The sequence below is a fragment of the Phalacrocorax aristotelis genome, chromosome 4, assembly GCF_949628215.1.
Source record: "Phalacrocorax aristotelis chromosome 4, bGulAri2.1, whole genome shotgun sequence".
NCBI classification, from domain to species: domain Eukaryota; kingdom Metazoa; phylum Chordata; class Aves; order Suliformes; family Phalacrocoracidae; genus Phalacrocorax; species Phalacrocorax aristotelis.
The window spans coordinates 81,350,010-81,376,166 of NC_134279.1; the positions used below are offsets into that span (position 1 = coordinate 81,350,010).

General features: G+C 52.2%; 1 protein-coding gene and 1 long non-coding RNA gene across 7 annotated transcripts in view; one reads left to right on the top strand and one right to left on the bottom strand.

The window, feature by feature from the left end:
• The window catches only part of LZTS3 (leucine zipper tumor suppressor family member 3), a 55,849-nt gene that overhangs the window by 26,181 nt on the left and 3,511 nt on the right, over positions 1-26,157 (bottom strand). For 2 of the 6 annotated variants that reach the window (XM_075092203.1, XM_075092199.1), the window contains exon 1: positions 1,551-1,645. The exons of 1 other annotated variant lie outside the window; for it this stretch is intronic. The gene's annotated coding sequence lies outside the window, so the exon portion shown is untranslated. Of the gene's footprint in view, positions 1-1,550; positions 1,700-26,157 lie in introns of those variants that run through there. 3 more of the 6 variants (XM_075092202.1, XM_075092200.1, XM_075092198.1) reach the window with 3 other exon arrangements.
• LOC142056781 (uncharacterized) lies at positions 1,097-4,347 on the top strand. Its single transcript, XR_012660434.1, has 2 exons — positions 1,097-1,274; positions 3,306-4,347. It is a non-coding gene; the product is annotated as an uncharacterized LOC142056781 (long non-coding RNA).

Here is a 26,157-nt window from a genome sequence, read left to right on the forward strand (position 1 = left end):
GTGAGGCCGTGTTGCTGGCAGAGTCCTCATCCTCGGGGCATTTTCCCCCCTTTTCCCAGGCTGCTATCACAGCCCTGGGTTTGGATCCAGGCTGGCATCCTCCAGGATGCCCCTGAGGGCAGATGGGAGGGATTTTCCTTTACATGATATGTCTGTCCCCCCCTGCCTCAAGGAGCAGGGAGTGCCAGTGGGCCAGGATGGTTTCAAGCTCAGCCCAAACTGCCAACCCAAATCCTATGTGTCTGTCAGGAAGGGTGTCAGGAAGGCCTCATCCATGCCCAGCTCCCCTTGTGGCTGCCCCCAGAGGATGCTCAGCACTGACTGCAGGATAAGCCATCATCTCCAGCGCAGCCACTGTGACAACCGCTGCCTGGAGAACACCAGCTTTGGTGGCACAAGGAAAACTCCCTGAATTCACTTAGCATGGGGAACGGATGCTTTGATGGAGCAGCCTTAGTGCTGGCTGCGGGGCTGGGGGTCTGGGATGCTCCACGTTGCAGGCGGGACCACATGAAGTCATCCCAGCACTCCGTGCCTCAGTTTCCCCTTATTAAGGGGTTAAGGGGCTGCCTCCTCAGCAAGGTGGCTCGAGATGAGGTGCTGCTGTTTGAGCCCATGGTGCTGCCTTGATGCTGATTATTGCAGCAGGGGTGATGGTGCTGCTGTCCCCTGAAAGTCCCCCAGTGGGGAGCTGCATCCCTTGCGTGGCATCCCAGTGACTGCCTGAGCATCCCCATCTGGCCCCACTTCCCAAATCCTGGGGGATCCCAATGTGATCCCCTGCTACAGACCTACTCCTTGGCCCCAAATGCCTTGCGGTGGGAGCATCAGAACTCCTCCAATGCACGATTTAGACCCCTGCCCTGGCCTGAGTGTTGCTAGGAGGAGGCCTGATCGTGCCCTTTGGGGTGAGCCATCAGCTCCGGAGAGGTGCCAAGCAGCTGTCCCCATGACCCCTGCCTGGCTCTGCCACCCCCAGACTTTGCCCAAACCTCTGTCCCAGCAAGAAGGACAACAAGGGGACACGCCACCAGCTCCCACTCCCCGCCCACGCCACCGACCCAGCCATGATTTATCATTAACTCGCCTTGAGAAGTTTCAAGGGCGCAGAGCCAGCCCAGGATGTGCTCGCTCCTTCCCACGCACCACACTTGGAGCAAGCCCCCATGGTGGCTTGTCCCCACCGCCGGGGTTTGCACCGCTAACCAGAGTGGTGCCCCAAAACCGATCGGGGTGCAAGGTCCCGGTGCTGGCAGGTGCCAGCTGGATCCAGGGTGAGTTTGTAGCAGGGGGAAAATAGCAGCTCTCCCCACCCTGAGCAACCCACCTCTGTGCACCCCATCTCTGCCATGACCCCCAGTGCAAATGCAGCCCAGTGGGTACCCCCCACCCTGAAAAAGCACCTGCAGCAGGTCCCACCAGCTCAACGCCGCACTAATCCACCCTTCGTTCCCCTGCCTGGCCCCTTTCTGAGCTCAAACAAAGACACCCAGGGCAAGGGAGAAGGAAGGGAAAGACCGCCCCAAAAGCTGGCACCTGCCGGGATTTACCTGGGCAGCCCAGGGGTGCATCCTCCAGCTCCCCATTCTCTTCAGGTCTCCATGTTCACGGTCTCTCTGTTTGGTAACCCAGGAAAAAAAACCAAAATAATACCTGCCGAGAGCAACCTGCTGCTGGGCTGGGGCCAAGGACTGTGCTGTGCTCGGCGTGATTGGCCACTGCCAGCCCACGCCAGCGGGATCTTAACTCTTTCTTCCCATCGGGGTGGGGATGAGCCCCGTGTCCTCAGATAGGGACTTTGGGGTCTGACGGCTTGGTTTTGCTCAAATATGGGATTCTGGAGTCTGATGGCTTGTTTTTGTTCAAACAGGGATTTTGGGGTCTAATGACTTGGGTTTTTTTTCAAAAGGGGATTTTGGGTTCTAACAGCTTGGTTTTGCTTAAATGGGGATTTGGGGGTGTCCGATGGCTTGGTTTTGCTCAAATGGATTTTGGGGTCTGACCTTTTTTTTTTCAAATGGGAATTTTTGGGTCTAATGGTTTGTTTTTGCTCAAACAGGGATTTGGGGATCTGATGGCTGATTTTTGCACAAGTAGGGATTTTGGGGTCCTATTACTTGTTTTTGCTCAAACTGGGATTTTGGGGACCGGTGGCTTGTTTCTACTCAAATGGGGAATTTGGGGTCTGGCTGCCTGGCTTTTTTCAAGAGGGGATTTAGGGATCTGATGGCTTGTTTTTTTTGCACGAATGGGGATTTGAGGGTCTGACAGCTTGGTTTTGCTTAAATGGGGATTTGGGGGTGTCCAACAGCTGTTTTTAATTTTTTTTTTCCAAAAGGGATTTTGGGGTCCAATGGCTTGTTTTTGCTCAGATTGTTATTTTGGGTTCTGCCCAGCACAGGACCCCCTCCTCAACTGTCCCATCCAAGTGGGGATGCTTCCCAGCTGTGTGGCTGAACCAAGAGCCCATTTGCCACAGAGAGAGGGGCAAAGAGCACAAGTCCAGCCCGATAAATTTGAAACAGCCTCAGGTTTTCATTTCAAGGCGGTTTAGGTTAATTGATATCCTAAATCTCACTGAAGCACACCAGAGAGGCAGACAGACATCCACAAAGACCACATTTTCTTTATATGCCAACACTGACCCACCTCAACCCCAAACTCCCTGATAAAGCTGTGCACACATGAAACAATAAAAAAGAAAGTTACAGAGGGATTTGATCCTGCTGAGCCAATCAACGTGTTTCAGCACAGAGAAAATGGAAAAGGGAAGTAATTTTAGACTGGAGATGAGGGAAAATGCCTTCCCTGCCAGAGCGGTCAGGCCCTGGCACAGGCTGCCCAGAGAGGTGGGGGAGTCACCGTCCCTGGGGGGGTTCAAACACCGTGCAGACGTGGCACTTGGGGACATGGTTTAGGAGGCCTGGGGGTGTTGGGCTGGTGGTTGGACGTGTTGATCCCAGAGGTCTTTTCCAACCTTAATTCCAACCTCATTAGGACAAGAGGAAATGGCCTCAAGCTGTGTCAGGGGAAGTTTAGGTTGGATATTAGGAAAAACTTCTTCACCGAAAGGGTTGTCAGGCATTGGAACAGGCTGCCCCGGGAGGTGGGGGAGTCACCGTCCCTGGAGGTATTTAAAAGAAGGGCAGACGTGGTGCTTGAGGATATGGTTTAGTGGTGGGCTTGGCAGTGACAGGTTAGCGGTTGGACTTGATGATCTTAAGGGTCTTTTCCAACCTTAATGATTCTATGATTCTGTGATTCGATGATTTAATAATTCTATGATTCTATGATTTTCTCCCCAGGTTATTGCAGATGAGGAAGCAAGCATTAGACAGTCCATCTGTCCATCTGTCATCCCATAGCTTTGGCATATTCTGTCTGGTTTCAGCCTGTTCGGATGAATAGGATGATACCCATCACCCCAGAAGCTGGACCTGGATCCTGCCCTCCCTCCTTTGCCATCATTATTTGCCAGATGTACCCTCCCATCTTTCAGAGCAGGGCCCTGGTGATACAGGATGGTCCAGAGCTCCCTCTCCTCCATCCCTGGCTGCCGATGCTGCGGTGGGAGAGCAATCAGGCTTCCCATCGGGGGCCAGCCAGCCTCAGCACTTATATTGGATTATTTGCAGTCATGAAGGGAGCGCAACAAGGGAAATAAAGCTACACAAAGCTGCTGCTAATTTAGACTTATTTGCTCAAGTGAATTTTCTATTGGCAGGATGTCTGCATATCAAAGGAGTCCCCGGTCACAGCCTCCCAAACACAGAGTCGTCAACGGTGGGGTAATAGCTGCAAGAACAGTAAAATAGCAATAATGTGAACAATAATCAAATATGGGTTACACATGCATTTAAACCATGGCAAAATGCATTGCCGTGGTGCATTGGGAAGGTGTAAATTATACCAAAATGGATTCCTGCAGAGACTCAAGCTCTTAATTTTGCCCTTTGACTTCAGAAACAGACTTCCAAGAAACAGGCTGGCTTATACATTGCTAGAAGAGATTTCCAGCAGCAGGATGTGTGGCACGCACCTTGGAAATAGCCACAGATTAGCAAACCTTTTCTGTTCCAGGAACTGCTCTTGCAATAACCAGAACTGACCCAGGAGCTTCATCAGGACGCAGACCCTTCCTACCAGTGGGATTTGGTGAAGCTGCCCAAGCAAAGGAGCCCTTGGCCGCGTGGCGTGGAGCTGCAGCACAGCCAGGCTCAGCAGATCTCGCAGGAGGCAGGCAGTTTCCTGACATTACAGCTGGTTAAGTCTGTGCTCATTCTCTCTTTGGGAGTTGTGTTATGTCTTAGCATTTCCCGCAGATGAATAAATCATGACGGAAAAGGCTTTGGAGAATGCTTGAAGCTCCAGGATAACCTGTGCTCCTGGTGCTCTCAGGCAAGTCATAAACTTTTGAACCCTGAACTCCCGTTTCTAACTCAGGTCTCTGGTTGCTGAGACATAAACCTCTCTACCCACCAAGCTCACCTCTACCAAAGCCCCTCCACCACCTCTGAGACCCAGCAGAGGATGCCCCCCCCCAGTTGGCAGCCAGTACCCCATTATTCAGGGGCTCCTGCAGAGCCAGCTGCATCCAGGCCATCACATTTCCCTGTCCCCATGGGACAGAACCACCAAGACTTGGTCTCATCTCCTCGGTGGCTTTTATCCATCCCTGCGCTGCCCTTTTTGGGCAGCCACGGTCGGGCTGTGCACCCAGACCCAATCACCTGTAGTGCCTCCAGGTGGTGGTCCCCATTCCCCACCGTGGCAGACTGGCTGGAGAACCACGAGATTAACAATGGGTCTTAACTTCCATTTACATTAGACAAGATCATCGTTGACAACACAATTTGCCAGAGATTTTCTAAGACGCGTCTAGTGGGGTCCCTGGGTAGCTAATGGGGAGCGGGGTATCCATAAGAGTATCTCTGACAGCAGGTCTTTGATGCCCTATTGGTGGGACAAGCAGCTCCTGTCTCAGCTCCTGCCTGGACTGCTCTTTCCCACGTAGCCCCCTGAGATGGGCTGAAAGTTGCTGTAATCCGCAGCTCGGCTGCTATCAAGTGGCTCCTGTGCTGTGGGCAGCCAGAAGCAGAGGTGCCAAAACTCTAGGAGATATTGTCTTCTCCTTCACCAGCCAGCCAGAATCAACGGGAGCCTCAGGAAAGGGCTGTCCGGGTGAAGGGGACCTGGAAAGTTTGCCTGAGAGCATGAGGTCCAGCTCGCCCATTCAGGGGAAGTCTGGAGCCTCGTGCTGTGTGGAGCCATGGGTGGGAAGCAGAAACCAGTGAGGAGCTGGAGGCTGAACTCAGACTCAAATACAGTGAGTGCTCTACAGAGACACTCAAACAGGACGACCTCCAGCCTTGTATTAGCTGGTTTGGGGTTACCCACCCAAAAAACCATCCCTACCCAGACATGATGGACTGGCCTCCTTCTGCCTGGGGAAATAGGCTTTGAACATCCACCTGGACCCAAAACTACATCCCTTGAAGGCCTCTTGAAGCTGGTTACATCCTTTCCCCTTTTTCCCTCAGTTCAACAGCAGGGAAGGCTGTTGTTGCACATGGCCCATGTCGAGGGCATGCACAGCATCCATTGCTCCCAGTTTAATCCTTTTGGCTGAGAAATTATGGCCATGATTTTCCCTGTTGAGCTGGCTCAGGATCAGCCCTCTATCTGGCAAAATGCAACATGTTCCACTCCGGTTTCATCTGTGGGGCCATGGCATCGATGCCAGTCTTTGCCCCCAAACAGCCAAGAGAAACACAGCAGTCCCAGGCATTGGAGGCTCCCCCATCTTGGGGAAGGCACTGCCGGCTCCCCCATTTCGTCCACATCCCTCCCCTGGGTGTGAGGAACTTCTGCCCTGACTTTCCCAGCTCCAGCAGCTCATGCCGGGGCAGCAGCCCCTTTCCAAACCTCCCTTTCCCCACCAGGCTGAAGCTGTTCATAACACCGTGATGCCCGTGCCAAGAAGGTGATGGATCACCAGCACAAGTCCTGAGGCTGCAGAGTGTTTAGCAGCACGGAACAGCTTGAAGTTAAGGGGGTTTGTAGCTTCAGGTGGAGCCACAACAAAATAAACACCCCTATCTTCAAATAAAAAAAGAAAAAAAGATAAAAGGGAAAAAGGAAACGAGCAGATCCTCTTTCTCTATTCTACTTGGACTGGCTGCTGTCAAATGGGACCCCAGGGACTCCTGTTGAGGTTTTCTCTTCTGAAGAAAAATTCTCCTGTTTAAAAATTATTTCTGTGGAAATGTTCTGGATTTTTTTGAAGGTGGTTCTTTTTTTTTTCCTTCAGTGAAATTGTTTTTTTTTTTTAATGCCCTGTCCTTCCGTTGAATAAAATAAAATTAAGTTTTCAGAAATAAAAATACTGGGTTTTTTTTTCTGTTTTTTCCCCTAAGCCTTCTTCCTCTTGAGGAAAGGAAAAATTAACCCTACCAAAAACCAAGCTCTTTGTTCCCCACTTTGTTCCCCAGGTCCTTTTTTGCCTTTTTCCTTTTTCTTGCAGTATTGGCATGGGAAATGGGAGCAGAGACACCTGGCTCCTTGCATCAGGATTTCTTCCTTAAAAGCCCTGGGGAGCAACTTCTCAGTGCAAAACACCCTGACGTGAGTGAGAGCCTTCTTCCTCTCTCCACCTAGACTCCTTTATTTACAGGGAAGAGCATTTTCAAAGCCCTGAGGAGCAGAAAAACCTCCTAAGTGAGGGTCCCCTGGCTATTGCACGTACTTTCAGGTCATGAGCGAGGTGGAGGCATCTTCATCCTGGGATGTCCTCATGCCTTGGCTGGGCGATGCCAAGGCTGACCTGGTCTAGTGATGATGATAGTCTCCTACACGGACTGTGGAGTTGTGCTGGAGGCTTCTAGAGCTTTCCAGTCAGCATCACAGCAACTTCAGACCTCAGCTATGAACTGATTGCACTTGTAATAAGTGCTTCACATCCAGCAGGTCGCATGCTGAAAGCGGGCATCAGCCTTTGTTTGAAACCCTTCCCCAGTATCTGTTATTAGAGCAGAGATTTCCAGTAGGAAAGCTGATAAAATTGCCACCAGTCTGCCCTAGCTGAGTGAGCTCTGTAGCTGATCTCCTTGGAGAAAAAAGTCATGTGAACGCCCACTATTTCTTTACACTAGAAGGAACTGTTGACTGCCTATGTGATGTAAAAGCCTCCTCTATACCCAGAGGTCCACCTGCACCAGTACTTGCACAATGAGATCCCACCATTGCACTGGTCTGGAAGATAAAATGCTGAGAAAGGTTGTTCCTGCTCATTAAGTGGAATAATTTGAGCCCGTATGAGGCCCCTCCATACCCACACAGAGGTGTGGATGGGCAAGAACCTTCTCCAAGCTGCCACAGGGGACAGGCAGGGATTCCCAAGGCTGAGCTGGTGCTGCAAAGCTGGGTTGATGCCATCTGCTTTGATGGGGGACACCTTCTATCTCCAGTCCACAACAACATCTGCCCTCTCAGCTTGAGGCAATACAAACAAGCCAAAAGACTCTGGTTTATGTCATCCAGAGAAATGGTTTCCTATACTGGCAAAAACATCCCTGCTGGTATAAGCTGTCTCCTCCTATATTGACACAGGACAGACAAAGCCTCTGCAGTGCTGGCAAGCATCAACCTGGTGCATTGCCCAGGTCTTCCCGTAAATCAGGGAAAGCTCCTGCATCTCCAGCTGTGGGTGCTGAAAGCCCGGCGTGTATGCCGGGATGCTCTGGCGTGGTGGCTTGGCCATGCTATATCGGTCAGGTCTGAGCTGCATGAGGGGAACACGTGATGCTCCGTAAAATCTAGTCCTAAACATATGGCACTCTTGTCCTGGGCCTGCTCGTCATAACTGAAGAAATGCACATTAAATGACCACCTTCCTTCCTGCAGGTAACGAGAGGAACAGGTGGAGCGGGGTTTTGTTCACCAACCCTTCAAATCACACAGCCTCCAGGAGGGACCCTGTTTCTCTCACAGGCACTCGAAACACATTAATGCTGGCCAAGACCTTCATATAAAACTTATGAGCTGGAAAAAAAAGTAGGTTGTCCTTTCCCCCTGTTCTTTCTGCACGCCTTGACTGAACAACCCCAGGACGGGCAGCGATGGTGGCAATGCTGACAAGGTCCCCAACAGGCAGTGGCCAATAGTCCTTGAGAAACACAGGTGTTATCAGGTTTCCCAACTAATTTCTAGACCAGAGAAGCTTGCTTAAACACCCTTGGGTGGTTATCCAGAGTGAAGGAAGCAAACGTCCCATTCACAGTCCCAAAGCACCAAGTCAAGTCTGGTAAAAATAAATTGGAGCACAATAAATTGCTAAATTTCCACTGAAATCACCAGGTCAGCATGTATCCTCTTTGAAAGTGCCATTTCTGTCCACATGGGGATTCAGGCATTTGGCACAGCCCCCTTGGCTCAGGGTGGAAGGTTTTTTTCAACTTTACAAGGAAGGAGTGTTCGGGCTAGACCCTCAGTTGTGTGTCTGCATGATTCCCAGTCCACCCCCTCTGGCCCCATCCACCTACTCCGTCTCCATCCTGGCCAGCCTTTCTGGGCAAGACGAGGAGGCTGAATGGCTTCAGCAAAAGCAGAAACAAGAGGGTCCTCTAGCCCTGGGAAGAAAGAGCTTCTGTAGGGGTGGCGGAGGACCAAGCAGGAAGCCCGGAGCACTTCTGTGGTGCCTGCCAAGCCTCTCTGTATAGGACCCAAGGTCTACACTCCCTTTCTAGTCCACAGGGATCCAGCCGACACAGTCCACGGACCATGGGGAGGGATTTGGCTGATCGAAGGTGGGCGTGGGCTGAAATGCCTTTTAAATCCACAACCAGCTGATGGCCCTGGGCTCCACTGGGAGCTTACAGTTTGCAGTTAATACATGCCATGAGTATAACACATCCCCCAGCTATTGCCTTTGCCATGGCTTCATTGTCCTCAGAGGAACATGGGTATTCCCTGTCCTGAAGACAAATTCCTCTGCAGTTGCTGGCACTGGACCATGTCTGAAAATAAGTTTCCCCAGTGGGTGAACCAGTGTTTTTTGTCTCCACTCCCAGCAATCTCACTTCCCTTTCTTTAGACTGGACATGGCCAATTCCCCCTTTCTCAGGTGTCTAACCTCTGCCTGGGGTCTGCTTCCCAGCCACTGAAAGATTCAGGCTTGCTTCATCTCCAGGCTCATCCTCCTCAAGCCCTGCATCGGCTCAGATGCTGTGCAGAGAAAATGAGGAGGAAAGGTCTTCCTGACCTAGTTTTGCAACCTCAGCTGGTGGCAGGATGGCCCAGAGCTAGAATTCACCTCTCCCTGTCATTATTAGTCCTAAAACACAGCAAGGACCCAGATTTGACCAGGCAAACAGGATGGAAGAGGGTGGGCGCAGAAGGGTACACAGCCATAATGCATGCTGCAGGTACGGGGTGATGTCTCCAGGATGTTTATCAACCTTTTGTCCTAAATATTTGTAGTCAAGGAGGGGTTTACTGGTCATGTCAGGGGACTGTGTCCCCTCTGACCAGTGCTGGTAGTGGAGGAAGCTTATGTCCTGAAGGCATCCACGTCTCTGACCTTTGCCACCCATCCAGCCACAGGAGAAAGGCAGAGGAACAGAGAGAATTTGAAGCAATAAACCTCAAAAGCTCAGAAAGGACCCACAGGCAAAAATCACTCTGCTTTGGAAACATTTTTGGCCAGAGACTTGAAATCATGCTGTGATTTCACCCTGGCAGAATGACTTTGTGGATCACCTGGGAGATCTTTGTGTGCCCTGGAGCAACCTTTGGAGCAACTGAAGTGTTTGTGTCCCACCAAGCCTTTATCCCTGCAATGACAGGATTTCCTCTGTGGTTTGATGGCAGCCTCGGCATCCCCCAGCCTCTCTTTGGGGCCTTGGGGGCCAGTGCCAGCCCAGGGAGGGGGTGGCAAGCTCTGCGTGCAGGTGCTCCTCCGTGGCATGCTGGATGGAGCAGATGGCTGCCCGGTGTCTGCTGACGTCCAAGCCACAGTAGATGCCAGGGCTGCGGGGAGACCTGGCTCTGACGTGACCCCCTTCCAGTCCATCAGGTGGAAAGGTGGACGGGGGCCTTTCCCCAGCCCCGCTGAAGCCAATGCAGCAGATGCAAAGCCATTAACTCCTTCTGCTCCTTCATTGATGAGGCGGATGGGGAAACCCAGGAATGGGCTTTTTAACAAAACTGCCCCTCTGCTTCCTGTCCAGTTGGCCTACTGACCTCCCCCATCACCTTCTGAATAAGGCATAGAGAGTGAAAAACAAAAGAAGGAGTTGAGGGGATGGGCCAGAGAGGGAAAATTCCTCTGCAAAATAACAGCCGATTACATAAGGGCATCTTGCGTCATCTGTGGTTGGCACCTCCGGAGAAGTAATTACATCTGCACCACGCATCTAAAGAAAATATTATCACCTTAGCTTCCAAATCCTATAATTAGCTCTCGCAAGATACGTGCCAGGGGCTTTATCATTTCGTATACATTGGCTATAGAGCTGGCCGGAGATATACAGGGGTTTTTTTTATTTCCCAGCTAGGAAAATATTTGGAGCTGACCTGTGTGGTAGCTGACCTGAGTCCCCATGGAAAGGCTGGCGTTGAGGTTTTGAAGTAGTGTTTGAAGAGTGAAATATTTTCACGGTCTCCCTCGGTGCCTGCCAGGCTGACGGGGATCCGGTGGGAGGGCAGGAACAGCAAAGCCAGGGCTTGGCTTTCCCTTCTCCTCCAAATGCTCTTTGATTTCTATCCTGGTGCTGTGAACCTTGGGAAGCCATTTTTCACTTGCTAAATAAATGACCTGATTTGCAGGGAGGTGTTGGTCTCACGGGTTTCTGGGCTCTCCACTCCTTTGTATTAAACAAATCCTTTTGCTCACCCAGCTTTGGGCTTCAGAACAAGCTTTGGACTTTGAGTGCGTCTCCCTTCCCACCAGATCCTCTGCGAAAGGAAAATAATGCTTTGAGGTGGATGCAGAGGTTGCAAATGACTTGGTTTGATGGTGGTCTTTTCACATGCTCTCTCTTGCTCGTGGAGCTGGAGGCAGCCACGGGACAAGGCTCTGCTCTCTGAGGGCAGCTGCCCTTTCACAGGGTCTGGAAAAGCAGTGCCTTGGACACCCCATCGAGCTGGTGCGTTGCTGGAAAGCGGGGCTGTGTATGGCCGGGACCATGGGAGCGAGCACCGACTTCCCCAGGACTTGATGAGAAAATGTCTATGGTTGTGTTGTGGGTGCGAGAGTGCATGTGTGCAGCTCGGACTCCCCCTCCTCAGATGAGTCCCTACCCTGGACTGGTAGGGAGGGGTGACGCATCCTCCCTGTTTCTCTGGTTTGCAATTTTCACCGAGGAGGTACAGAAAACCAGAGGACAGAGGAAGAGGGTGACTACAAAGCTCAACAGAGCTGTAATCAGAGCCATATCTAAATGAAACTCTGCAACCTGCCCTGCAATGGCTAAATAAACAACCCAACAGGTGAGAGGGGAGACCTGCCTGGAAGGAAGACCACTTTTCTCCTGTTTATGATCACTCTCAGGGGCTGCAGGACCTCTGGTGTCAGTGACCAGAAATGATCTTTCCAGGAAAGGAAAACCAGTAGGGAACCACGTCAGACAGCACCAATAAAATCCATGATGTCCCTATCTCTGCTGGCCTGTCTCCAGCCCAAACCTTCTTGCAATGCCTTGGTGTCCTCTTGTGCTTTTTCTGCAGCACCCCATGACCGATGCAAAACCTTCCTCCACTGCCCCTATCAGCCAGAAGATGACCATCACCTGTCAAAATCTGATGGCAATGGCCCTGTCCTTACTGGAAAATTTTCCTCCCTCCCATTACAGGCTTTCATGCCTTTTATTACTGTTGTTTTCACTGAGCTCTGCAAAGCAGCTTATGGACCGATGGTGTTTGGGGTACCCCATAATGTGGTGTTTTATTGTGTTTTGTGCCTTTGCCTCCAGGGAGAAAAGCCTGCTCCTGGTGCCCTCCTGCCCTAACCCTGCTTACGTCTGGTTTCACTTTGCTTGCTGCCAAAACAGCATTTGGTTACAACTGTGGGAAAAGGCTTCAAATGGTTTTACGAGGGCAGGGGTAAATTAAGCGTGTAGATAACCTTCTAAGCAAACAATCCTTAAGATGCTCCGCCTCAGGACTGCCAACACCACTTCTGCCACTAAAAGGAAAGTGACATTGGGCTCCCAGGGCACTGCTTCCATCCCAGTACTCCTGGTGAACCATCAGAAAATCCCTCTCTTTAGAAATTATTTTTCCCCCAACATCGGTGTCATGGGGAGAAGGTGGGGAATGATATCCCGATCGCAAAGCAATGGGCACGTCTTTCTGAGTGGAAAGGAGAGAAAGGTGGAGGAGGATGGCGTGGGAGTGGGAAGAAAGGGAATGCAATTTTGTAAATGGTTTGTAGAGGAGAAAACAAGCTTCTGGATGTTTTTGAAGGGACTCAGCAATTCTCAGTTCAGCCTCTAGAGAGGATGAGCTATAGCCAAGGAGTTGGACCCAGCTAATCTGGTCTAAGCTGACCATACCCATTTGGTCCCTTGCTCACCATCAACCAGGAGAGGAGAGCAGACCTACCAGGTCAGGTTAACACCTACCAAGCCCAGATCCAGTCTCCCAGTGATGGCCAAAAGCCTAAGGCAAAGCAGAGAGAGCAAGGTAAGCACATCTAATATTTCTGCTACAGCCTCCACTGTTTTCATATTACCCATTAGCCACCATTTTTCCAGGCTGAAGGGTCCCAGCCTGCTCCTCCTGCAGAAGCCATGCCAGACCCTGCCACATTCCTCCTAACCCCGTCCCATCCCACTCCCATCACAGCTGACGTCCTCTCCACCCTGTCCGTCCCTGTGCATGTTCTTGCACCTCTCTTGGTGAAGCAGTCTCCTGTCCCCTACACAAAGCTCGTTTTCTTCCTTAACCACCTCTTGGACCTCAGGCTCCTTTCAGTTGCTGGTAACCAGTTAGTGCCAGATCAGCAGGAACCAGCCGGGAGGAGATGGTCACCACATTCACTTTGAGCTTGTGCTGAAGTAGGAAGGTCTCAGCCAGCACTGCAAAGTTCCTCATGGCTAAGATCAAGTCCTAAATGCCTCTGCTTCTGCTCCTGCCTCCAGACTGGGCAGCAAGACACCTTCTCCGAACACAGTGACAACCTCGACAACCACACATGTCCTTTGGAAGGAGCCTGAACACTGGATTTTCATTTACAGCATGGCTCCCCTCCCTCATCTCTAGCCCAAACCCAATGAGCATCTCCTCCAGAGCTGCAAATCCACCAGAGGCAGACACTCAGACCAAGCTTACCTGCTCTCCCCATCCTATCTGCATCTCTTGGAGCTGCGAGGTGTGTAATTGTGCACGTCCCATGCACAGCTCCCCTGGTCCCCCAGCTTCAGACACATTTTAGGAAAGACCTTTAACCTCTGCCTAGCTGGTGTTTCTACCACGTGTGAAGCCAAGCGTGCTCTGGGCACTGGCACACTTCAGCAGCACGGGGGGGTATGTTTAGAGAGCCGGGCAGAGCCCGCAGGCAAGAGGAGCTGTTTTCCACTGGGGCTGTTGGGGCAAGTGTGTCCTAAAGCAGACCCCAGCATCTCTCAAGGTCATGCCAATGACAAGGCTAACTGAAGGTGAATGCAAAGAACAAATGACATCTAGATGATTATTTGAGACCCCTTATTCTTCCATTATGAGAATTATTGCCCTGAAAGTGATGATTTTATAAACCCTTATATATAGACCTTCTTCTGAGTCATTTCTTTCCCAGGCTGGAGATTTCTAGCCCAGATAGTTGTTCTCCATAAAGCCGCACTCCCTACCCATTCCCTTTCCCTGTATCCTTTCCAATCCTATTGTACCTTCTATGGGATGTTGTGACTAGAAGTCCTGAAAGAGTAAAGCAAGGCTAGGGAGAAACTCCTAGGTACTGGTTTCAAGCAAACCTGTGGTACACATTAGGTGGGGATGAACTCACCCCATAGCAGTGCTGGCTTTAGAGCTAGCAAAGGATGAGGTTGGACACTGTGCTCCTGGCTGCTCTCTGCTCCACAAAGTCACAGGGAGACATCCCTCCTGCCACGCATGGGGACATGCAGCTCTGTGCAAAAAAGCCATGCATCCCTCTGGCCTCTTCATCCTCACTTAGCGAGATCCTGACTGTAACCCTGCATTGCATTTCTTCCCACGCTGTATTTGGTGCATTTAGGGTTTTATTCCATCCTGGTCCAAGCCTTAGAGATGACAAAAGACTTGAGCAAGAGCTTGCTTGACTTGTGGTTGTGGGGTTGGGAGGGAGACGTGGAGAACTGGATGAGGTGACCTTCAGTTCCTGGCCCATGTCCACGTAGCTGAGAGCTTGTTCTCTCCTCCCTTCTCCTCATTGAGCAGGGACCACATGCCAGCCCTTCAGAGCATCCCTTTTCCCTAGTTCCAGCAGGTTTGCTTACATTGCTTGGCTCAGCACAGCCACCTTGCGCTGAGCAAGTAGCCAATATGCCAAGGATCCATCTGGGATCCATCCAGCCCCCACTGAAGGAGGAGAAGCCCTTGGTGACCAAGCATCACACCTCCATCCCAGCTCCCACCGCTGTGCTTTGTGCTATCATCCATCAGCCTAGCCTCTACGGCCTAAAGCCAGGCAAAGGGCCCCGGTGTTTTGTGCTGGTACGGGGCAAAGGCATGCAAAGGGAGAAGGCTGAACCACCAGCCGGTGCCACCACTCCTGTATTTTTTTCTCAGCTCTACCTTGAGCTCAGGGCAGCAGGATGCCTCAGATGTGCATGTAAAATGGGAATCGCTTGTGAAACAAGCTCCAGAGGAACCTGGCACATGTTATAAGCTTGCACTTCATATATTTGGGGCAGAATTCATGCCGGCACAGCATCCTTATTAATTTGTCTGGGCTGTGAACAATCCCACGCCGTTTGTCTCACCTGTGCTGCTGACAGGGACCGCCGCGGGATCTGCTTGTACAAATACCAGAAGTATTTTCAGCATTTTCCCTCTGTAGGTTTTTAAACGAATCCGTGCTGACAAATTGCTCAGACATCCCCGGGAGGCTTTACAAGAGCGTCGGTGGCTTTGGGGTAGTGCTTCAGACAGCTTGCAGTTGGGAGCAGCCATGGCCAAATGATATACAGATGTCTGTTGCTGCCTCCTTTTCATCATGCGAAGGAGGAACACTTAGCCAAAAACCATCAGGAGGCAGGTAAAGGAAAAAATGAGGAAGAAAAGGAAGAAACCCCTTCCTCATGCTGCGGTAGCTGGCCTGGGGAGCTCCCTGCTGTAGGATGCGATTGATGCTCAGTGGGTACCTGGGTTCAAGGGGAAACTCAACAAGATGATGGACCATAAATCCATCATGATCCAGGGCAAAATGCACAGAATCATAGAATCATTAAGGTTGGAAAAGACCTCTGGGATCAGCAAGTCCAACCCCCAACCCAACACCCCCAGGCCTCCTAAATCATGTCCCCAGGTGCCACGTCTGCACGGTGTTTGAACCCCCCCAGGGACGGTGACGCCCCCACCTCTCTGGGCAGCCTGTGCCAGGGCCTGACCGCTCTGGCAGGGAAGGCATTTTGCCTCATCTCCAACCTAAACCTCCCCTGACGCAGCCTGAGGCCGTTCCCTCTCGTCCTGTCACTGGTGACTTGGGAGCAGAGACCGACCCCCCCCTCACTCCAGCCCCTCTCAGGCAGCTGCAGAGAGCGAGAAGGGCTCCCCTCAGCCCCCTCTTCTCCAGGCTAAACCCCCCCAGCCCCCTCAGCCACCCCCCAGCACACTTGTGCTCCAGACCCTGCCCCAGCCCCGCTGCCCTTCTCTGGACACGCTCCAGCCCCTCAAGGGCCTTCTTGTCCCGAGGGGCCCAAACCTGAGCCCAGCATTCGAGGTGGGGCCTCCCCAGGGCCGAGCACGGGGGCCCCATCCCTGCCCGGCTCCTGCTGGCCACCCCAGTGCTGACACAAGCCCGGGGGCTGGTGGCCTCCTTGGCCACCTGGGCACTGCTGGCTCATGCTCAGCTGGGTGTCAAAGTCACATTTGGGAGTGTATTGAGGGAATATAAAGCAGGGTGTCTAACAGACCCTTTTCTATCATCCTTCTCCATTATTTGTATTGATTTTCCCTGCTGTTCATCCGTGAAACACTAAGTGCCCCCACCACGTCCCAGGAAGGCAAAAGGTTGTAGAAAGATCTGGGAAAACCCAAATGGTGATGATCCAGAGGGTCTCCTGTGTGTGATACTAAAAAAAAATATACACAAACCCCATTAATATTTTGCCAAAATAAAACAAATCAGGAAATTTTCTAAACTGAGGACAGATTATGTGGCATGAAGGTAGCTTAAATTGTGTCACTTGCCTGGCTTAATTGGTTAAATACTGAAAATGCAGAGTGAATTTTTCAAGAGGACCCTCCTATCCACAGTCTCCAGGCTGAGCAGATGTGGGAGGAATATAGGACAAGAAACTAGTCTCCAACAGGAAGGTGGGATAGTGGGGAAGGGGAGATGGTGGCTGCCATTTTAGAGGTGCTGTGGGAAGGGAGAGCATCCCTGGGGTGAGGCAGTTGGGCCCCTGCGGAGTTGCTACGGACCCAAATCCCCTGGTAAGGACAGATGCAACACAGCGTGGTGGATCATGGGCCACCTAAATGATGGTTGCCCTGGAGCAAGCACAAGGAGTGGCTCTGCTCTGGGGCAACGCTGCCCTGGAGCCCAGCTGGAAGCTGGACAAGTCGAGTGACGCCACGCTAGCCGATAGGTCAGCTGGAGGCGTCAGGAGGCTGTGCTGACTCCCAGAGAGGGGAAGCCAAGGAATGCAGGACCTCACGGGCACCCAAACCTGGAGTGACCCCAGGCAGGGTAGCGTGGGTGGCACGGGTACGCCAAGCTTCAGAGCAGGGCACAGCCACGTGAACACGGCTACACTATATCGTGATGCCAAATGCGCCCTAGCCCCAGGAGGAGCGCAAGCTCTGGAGAAGCTCTCCACAACTTGGTGAGGGGCTTTTTAACTCTGTACAAGTGGATTCCTAGTAGGGGAGTCACCTTGGTGTGGGCCGACCTCTGAGCACTTGAAGAAGCAGATAGGCAGAGCTCGGGTAAAACATCTGTGCACAGCTTCGTGCCTGGTCTCCGTGGCTCCTAACAGCCTCTTCATGATCACCTTGATCCTGCCTCTTCATCCTCTCTTCCCAGTCACCCTGACCCTGCATCCTTCATCTCCTCATCCTAGGAAGCACCACCCTGTGTGGCTGGCACCTGTTTGCCTTGGGAAGGTTCTTTTTTTTGCTGCCTTCTAGTCTGGCACTGTCTCTGAAGAACCATTATTGCTAATGTCAGCATTGCATTGGTGATGGCTGTTGAGCTATGCCTTTGACTTAGTCCTGGTCTGAGGCGGCTCCACCACAAGCGAGGTGCTGCTGAGATGCCAGCTGTGGGAGGAGGGAGAGGGGTTAAACACCCCCAATGTCAGTGGTCTTAAAAATAGCCAGACTTTTCCCACTCAACATTGACTCACCCGTCACAGACCACAAACTCCTGAGAGACGTCATGGGCTGTGGGGAAATCGCCTTTCTCTGCACTGCTCCAAACAGAGCGTGTGTTTGTCTCCAGAGTGACCCTTGGTCAGCCTCTGAGAGACAACCCGGTCCTTGCAAGCATGCAGGGGTGGTGGAATGGCGGGCTAAGAGGGACTGGGGGAGATGTGTCAGCATCCCAGCAGAGGTGGGCCTGAAAGGAGGGTGGGCTGAGCACCCAACTCCTCCCTTAGATCAAATGAGCCAGCCACCCCCACGCATGCCACTCATCCTTCGCAGAGCTGTTCAATGACAGCTCCACCAGTAAAACTCCTCCGCAGCAGTAAAAATGGGGTATCCATCTCTTGGCCAGCTTGTACTGGGCCGGGTCTGCCGCAGTCTGTTTATGAGCTGCCAGGGGTCTTCACCCCTCTGCTGCAGCAAATGCAAGTCATCACAAAGTCCCAGCGTGCCCCTTGTGCTGCTGAGACCTCGTGGATGGGTCCAGCTGCTTCTTGCGGGTTTGGAGACTCGACGACCAGGTAAACAGTGCAAACCCAGGGTCTCCCTTAGTATCTGCCGCTGCCTGCTTCCTCCCTCTGCCAGGGGCTCAGATCGCATCAGAGATGGTTACAGAGGGTAACGGGAGCCTCCGGTGACGCCGACCTGCAAACCTGCCTGCAGAGATGGGTTGCGCCTGCTGCGATCATGCCGCTTGGCCCTGGGACTCCCTACGGAGCCCCTGTGTGATTTCAGAGGAGGACAAGTGACCCACACAGATGGCGAGGTGACGGCGTTCTGCAGCTGGGGTCGCTGGCAGTGACTGATGGCGTTACATATGGTTGAGACCTGTTTGTGATGTTTATTCAGCCAGTGGATGCCCAGCTAATGATTTTGCCCTCTTAAAGAATAAAAGGTCTGGCTAACAATCTGGCCTTTTGGCAGCACTGGCAAATAATTGAAGGGTCTTGGAGACCCCAGTTTTGTTTGGGCTGTCTTTTCTCCACCCAAAATACAGAAGAACCAACACTGGCTACCAGGACAAGAGCTTATTGGTATTCTGGCTCAAGTAAGTTATGACATTTACTCTGTAATTGAGTTTGCAATGAATGAATCCCCTTCCTCAGTGTTAGCCATATAGAATCTCTACTGGAGGTTCATGGAAAACAGGGAGGGGGGTACTTTTGATTCTATTTTGCAAAATGAAGAGCAGTAAAATAACTGAGCTGCAGCAGCGTTCGCTGTCCCCAGGCTGGAGATCAGCAAATTGCTGATAACAACAGAGAAAAGGCAGAAATGCTCAATGATTTCTCTTCTGGCTTTGGCAGAAGCAGGCTGATGTTCTCATATTGCACAGGGGCAACAAAGCGCTTTCTAGTCCGTTTGTAACCTAGGAAGACACTAAAAGGCATGGTCTAGGGATAAACATTTTTGAATAGCAGGCTTAGGTTAATTTGCTCCCAAGAGTCCCCTAGATGCAGGGTGAGGAGTATCGTGGTCTGTTGCTCATCCTCTCTAAGAAGTCCTGGGATTTCTCTCTGATCCCAGAAGACTGGAAGGATGATAAGTGCAGGGAAATATTCAGGAAAAGGGGAAAGAAGAAGAGCTGGAGTGCTGCAGTTTAGCCTGGCAGAAAGTGATGCAGGACCAGAGGGATGGAGCATGGGAAGCTGTCAATATAAATAGATGGCACATGCAAAATAGGACTGTGCAGATTCTTTCAACTTCATTTTAGATGGCCCAGGCAGCTTCACAGATGGAAATATGCTCGTGTGATGTGCTTTGGTTTGGAGTGACGTGGTTATTCTGGTTAAAAAAAGAGTATGAGTTATCATTAAAGTGTGTGATGGGGAGTGGTGGAGTAATGGATGCCAAGGGGCTGGGATGGGGATGTCTCTAGCCAGGCTCCATGGAGCCTCCATCCTCCCTGTGCAGCTGGTGCTTAGAGAAAAAAGGATTAGAAAGGGGACAAACTCACTGGTCTCTCCCCGTACCTCCCCTGCCGCAAAGCTTTTCAGGGACACCTCACACCCGAGGTTGCCTTTGGACCCCTGCAGATGGTTTGATGCCATCAGAGGGCACTCACTCTCCGTGACACTGCCTGGTCCCTCCTCACCCAACCTAATGGTCTTTTGTCCTCCATGAATTTTTGGCAGTGGATTTTTGCAAGGGAATTCTGTCCTCTGAGAAAAGCTACTTCATTTGGTTCATTTTTAACCTAATATTTGAGAGATCTCCAGTTGCATTTTGAGGAAGAATGAAGAGTCACATCCGGTCATCACTTCAAGCCATAAACAGGCACTTTAATCCATTTTAGGTTCTGTAGTTGCTAGTCTGAATATGCTTGGAGTTTTGGTGCCTCTCAGGCACTCTGGGAATTAAAAATCACTGTACTAGGCTATGGTTCCCTTCTTGCAACTCCTCTGCATCTCTACAAGTCACCTGTAAGAGGTGGCCCTGGAGCAGAAGCCGTCTCACTGCTGTGATTCCCACCTCTTAGGTGGGAGTGGGACACACTGCGGTCACTGCCAACCCCCAAGAGGCAGAATCCCCCGGGGTAATTCATGCCAATTACTGCAATCAGCTAATTAGCAAACAAGATCGATTCAAATGAAGTTACGGTGTCAACAGCTATTATGCAAGCTTGCCTGTGCTGGAGTAAAGCCATACCTGGAGGGTCTGCGAGAGCTGTTGGAGCTGAAAAGCCCTCGGGGATGGGAAATGGGAAGAGTTAGAGGGGATGCAGTGGGTAGAGGTGAAGCTAAGGAGACAAAAAAAACACCATTGCTGAGACAAACTAAGGAGGAAAAGTATTGAAAACTAAAGCGATCTGGGTAACTGCTTGCAAACACGAAGGGGATGACAGAGAGGGATGATGCCCACTGGCCATCCAGGTCAGGAGGAGGAGGGAGAAGTCAGCCCTTCACTGGGGAAATATCCAGGCTCCTCTGTAGGGAACCCCCCCAGAGGAGGGGACCGGGGGTGTTTCTCCCCTCCCTAGCAACACTGGGGTCAAACAGCCTGGGAAGGGCTCTCTCCTCCCCGGCTAGAGGCTCGGAGCAGGCAGAGGGCATGAGATAATGCTCACCCATGTCCTCGACCCACACCAGAACCAGCTCTGCAATTAAAAACGATCGCTGCTTTTGGAAGTGAATTGCCAGCCTGGGCTTGCTGGGGATGCAACGATCTCCTGAAGGGAGCTAGAGCCAGGCTCGCTCCATTTCTGCCTGCATCTTCTTTGGGAGACGCAAGCCTGAAGCTGGATGGGGCTACCAGGGTGGGATGCGGGGCTCTGGGACCAGCTCCAGCCCGGAGCCAGAGGCCGGCGTAAAGCCTGTAGAGGCGTTGGCTAATCCTCCCCTAAGCCCGCTTTGATGGATTTAAAGGGTGTTTGTGTCGCTCGCCCCCGGGATCTTCCTTCTCACAGCGGGGCTTGAAACACAGGCACAGCCCCGCTGAGATGCGCCCTGGGAGATGGGGGATGCTGTTATCTCCTGCGTGTTCTCCCTCGGAGGAAGGGGTGGTTGCTGTTGCCTTGTGCTGGACTTCAAGGAGGGGAGTTTTGCTGCCTGGCTCTGGAGCTGGCAGTTACCCTGGTTTTACCACGGCAGCTGGCCCAGAGAATCGTTATCTGGCAGCCCAAATCTCTAGAGGCCTGAAGGGGTGAAAAATTGCTTTTAACCCCCATGTCATGGGTGGAGATCTGAAGCAAGAGGGTTTCACCCAGATCCTGTCCTGGTCAAAGCTGGGGCTGGGGCTATAATCATGGGCTGACCTGCCCATCCTCAACTTCTCATTCACATCATGGAACCAGCATAGGTAAAATCATTAACATACTTTTGCTTCTTTGGGGGATAAGGAGGAGGGGGAAAGGCATCAACAGATTGATGGGAAAGTTCGTTAAAGCAGGAGCAATTAAGTTTTCCAGCTTTGAGGAATAACCTGTGGGAGGTAGATGCATCCACACAAGCTGGTGCTGGGATAGCTGTGCAGGCTACGCGGGCGTTCACAGCATGGGGAGGCTGCTCAGAGATAGCTGGGGTCACTTGTAGGACTTGTTTTTAAAACAAACAGATCCCTTTTATCGCCTGAAACCCCACACCCCCAGTGGGGGGGGAAACTTATTTAACCAAGAAACACCACCATTAATCACCTCTGGGGCTTGAGGCTTGGCTCATGCCTTGGCTGAGGGACCTCTTCCCAAAGCCACGTACCCGCCTCGAAGGATGCCAGGCGCAACCCAGCCCTGCCTGGAGTCAGGGTGGCTCTGCTGCCGGCCACGACTGCTCACCCTGTGCCTTGCAGTGAGAGGGAGGAAATAATCCCTCCTTTCTTTTCCAGCTATCAGGAATGCACTGCACCTGGTGCCCCTCGGGGAGTGTTTGCAGTCCTGTCGGGTGCCTGGGCTGGATTGTTTGCCCAGGGATTTTTTTTTTAATACTATTATTAAAAGCTAATTTGGGCTCCCCACGAGCATGGAGGGGAAAACGAAGCCCTTGGCTGGCACTGAGGAATGTCAACAGGCCGTGGGTTAGTTTGGCTGGTGTCACACAGCCCTCCTGAGCCACAGATCACAAGTGAGCTGAGTTTCTTCGGGCTCTGATGGAAAACAGGCTTGTCATTGCCTGCAGGGGATTACCTGCCCCAGACATGTGCAGGTCACATATTCACTGCCTTAGTGACAAGATTGGGTTTTAAAATATCTCACCCTAGTCCCCAGTTTAGTTCCCACTCAGTACAATCCCTTACCATCTCTGCCTTGGGCTTGCGGGGCTGCGATACAGCCTAGCAGAGGGAAACGGAGGCAGGCAGGGTTAAGGAACGTGCCAGGGGCCACACGAAATGCCAGTAGCAGAGCACAAAACAGAACAAACCCTTCAGTCAGGACTCAACACCACTAAAACCACTCCTGGCTGTTGGGGGCGTGCTGATCCCCAAAGAGATCAACGCCTGGGGTCTGCAAATGCAACTGCAACTGCATCCCAGCTCAGAAAACCCCTGGGGGGGAAGAAGAGCGCAGCAGCTGGGAGGAAGAGTGCAGCAGCCTGCAGACTGGAGGAAGGAGGAGAGCAAACTCCTGCTGTGCAATGGCTGGCTGGGGACCAGCTCAGCAGCAGTGATTTATTATTTGCATTACAGGAGGAGCTGGAAGCTGTGGAGAACATCAGGGGTCTCCCCGAGACTGGCACGAGAGCCATGCTTTATGGGCTGTATTCGGCTTGCTCCTAGAGGCAGGTATTTATGCCCTTGCTGAGCTGAAACTGGGAGGAGCTGTGGCTTCTCCTAGAGGCCTTTTGAGAATTGTATTTATTTGAGGAGGTAGAAATTTGAGCCAGGAACAGGTCCTGGACTTTCACAGAGAGCCCCAGCCCTGGGCAGGGAGAGCAGGACCTGGGGGAGGAGAGCTGTGGGAGCTGGGGAGCTGCTCTGTGAAGCGCAGGGGACATGGGGGTGCAGCTCTGCCCATCTCAGCCCAGCATCCCTGATGGTTTTTGGGATGTTTTCCTCTTCTGCTTTCTGTCCTGGCCTCTCTGAGATGCCCTGAGAAGCCATTACAGGGACAGCTCTCCCTGGCTTTCCATGCCACTGCTGAGAGCAATCACCCTGGGTGGACAACCACAGGGCAAGATGAGCGGTCTGCCCAAAAACCAACACCATCATGTCCCTGTCCCCTCTCCCCTTGCAATCCCTTGCATTGCTGGAGGCAGGAGACCCCGCTGCAGGGAAGTGTCTGAGGTGGGACAGCCGCTCCTCCCATCCTCAGCATCTCAGGCGGGATGGTTTGGCTGTTACTCCAAGTGCTTGTGAAGGGCAGAGCTGGGGATGTGATGAAGGCATGGTCCACAGGGAGTGGAATGAGCTTGTACTAGATCAACTGATATAATTAGAAAGCAGGGACAATGAGATGAGCTCCTGTGCCCAAAAAGTGGTCTGTTTTTTGCAGCTCCAGCAGCTGGGCTAATAAAAGCTCTGACCTCCCCTTGTGCCTCCTCTCCGGTGCGTGTCTGCAGGGTGCTGCAATGGCCGTGAGCTGAGGGAGGAGCTCCCATCCTTGAATGTTTCCAGGGATGGGGCATCTACAACCTCTCTGGGCAACACCCGCTACCATCGCTTCGGCCGTCTGCCTCCTCTTGCCCCCCCGGGCACGCCGAGGGCGGGCAGTGTCCGTCCTCCCCAAAGCCACGCAGCTGGAGATGCTCACCTGGTTGACTTTGCCTACCAGTTTTGTGCCCAGGGGGCCTCTCCTCATGCTTTGGTTCAGGGAGGAACCCCAAAGTGGTCCCAAAATAACAACCCTCTTGCAAAACCCTCAGGCCATGCTCTCTGGTGATGGTGGGGAGGAGGCGGTGGACTTCTACAGGAACATCTCCACCAAATCCCAACCCCACAAGCCAAGGCTTCCCCATGGAAAGAGGAACGGGACAAGATCTCCACTCATCTGTGAACTCACCTGTCTCTCCTGGCCGCCCTAGCAGAGCCCATCAGGGCCATACTGTGCTCAGCACTGTACAGAAGTACACTTACTCCCGGAATAACCCCCTGAAAACTTGCACACTCGCCTTTACAGCAAGGATTTAGCAGGATTTAGTGACAGGGAAACAGGAGAATCCTGGCCATCTGGAGAGCGCAGACCGTGCCTGGGCAGGCTGGGGTGGGCACTATTCCTGCTGGATTTATTGGACATAGCCTCCTGGTTTGGAGAGGAAGAGGTGCAATGTGCCCTGCTGCTCGGCCCTGGGGCTGGAGGGAGGGAAATGTGCAGAACCACCGGGCGATATAGGGTCTGCAACAAGGCATCTTGCAAATCTGAGCCTATAGAGAAGAGCGGTCCTACAGAGAGATAGGAGAGGCGCATCAATGCAGGATGAAACCCAATAGAGTGCACTGGGCTTGCTCTCACCTCCCTTGTAAAATAAACATCCCAGTCCCATCCTCCTTCCCACTTTCTCCCTGGCAGACAAGGATCTGGCGGGCATTGCTTTGCTTGCGGAGATTCCCGGCAGGGGACTGGTTTGCCCCGGGATTCACTAGGTGCTGGACACACGGTTAGAAATTGCCTATCACAGGTTTATTTCCTGGCCTGGCTCATTGTTATTATTACTGGTGCTGGGCTTCCAGAGGAAAAAATGTGTTTGGGCCACATACCACGGGAATTGGTTAATTCGTCACCCGCAGACGCACATATATTTTTTTAAAACGGCCTCTTGTTATGTTACTTGGCAACTTCCAAGCCCATGTATTTCTCCAGCTGATAAATATTTGTGGGGTTGTTTGTGTGAAGAGCGGCATGTGTTACTAATATGATTGTCTTTCTTCTGAGCTTCCTACAAAGAGAACGGGCTCCGTTACGTCTGTCTAAACCTGGAGCATCTCACTGGCCCACGATCAGGATCCACCCCCAAAAGAAAAGGGGGGTTGCTTGTCTCTGTACTGGTGTGGGAATGAGGTGTGTGAGTTCTTTCTGCATCGATCAGTGCAAGTTCAGACTCCGGCAGCACCCACTGGTACCAGCTGAGGACGGAAAGGCTGGAGGTGGCCATTGGGTGGGCTGTGGGAGTGGTGAGGATGCCAGAAGATGCTAAAGGGCACACAGAAAGCAATCAAAAAAATCACGGAGCAAAAAGGAAAGCTCAGATCCTTGACTAAATCCCTGAGCTACCACTTCTGGAGGCCAGGAATGTTTCTCCGATGTCTCAGCTAGCCCAGGCTGATGGAGCTGTCACCATCCTGGATCCTTCCGTGCACAGGAGCTGCCTGTGGTCTCCGTGCTCCAGTGAGGCTCCAGCTTCTGGAGTCATGTTATCCCACAACCCTCCTGCTGTCATCCAAAGGAAAACCCAAAACTTTTCCAGCCTCTGTGACCACCCCAAAACTCGATGCACGCAAGTAGGAAAGAAGGTGGTGGCCATGGCAGCAGTCAGTGCGGGGGAGGGGAAGGGAAAGGCCTGGCCACCACAGCTCATCTTGGGTCAAACTCCAGCAAGACTCAGACAAAGCCTGTCCTTCTGGCTCAGGAGCCAGGTAAAATCAGTAAGAACCACATATTCCTTGGAAAAAACAATTTTTCAGGGGGGAAAATTGGGTAGGAGAGCTGGAAGCCTGATTTCAAGCCCTGCAGCAGCTGCACTGAGATGAAGCAGGAGCTGCTGCAGCTCCTCTGTTGGATCAAGGGGACTTTCACCTCCCTCTGCCAGGAGAGCTCTTGGTTCCAGCCAACCCTAGATTATAAGGCATAAGCCACCTTCCTCTTTCCTGATGGCTGCTTTAATGCTTGTTTTCTTTACTTGCTGTTTCAGGAGCTACGTGGGCCTTCTTGCCCCTCCTGGGAAGGTGAACCTCCACCTGGCTGTGCCTGGTCCCCTCCTGCTCTGGGACCACCACCGTGAGCATCTCAGAAGAGATGTCCTTCTTACCCACCACCCCACCAAGACATGTTCCTACGGGAACAGTGGGAAAATACAAAATTCCAGTCCCTGGCTTTCAAAAAATGTGGGGACGTGTCATTTTTTGAGGCCAGTGCTCCATGCCTTTTCCCCCCACAGCAGTGCCTGGGGCCACGGGGTGATGGGAGAGCTGAGTTTGGGTGCATGTTGCTCCCTGCCAGGAGCCACC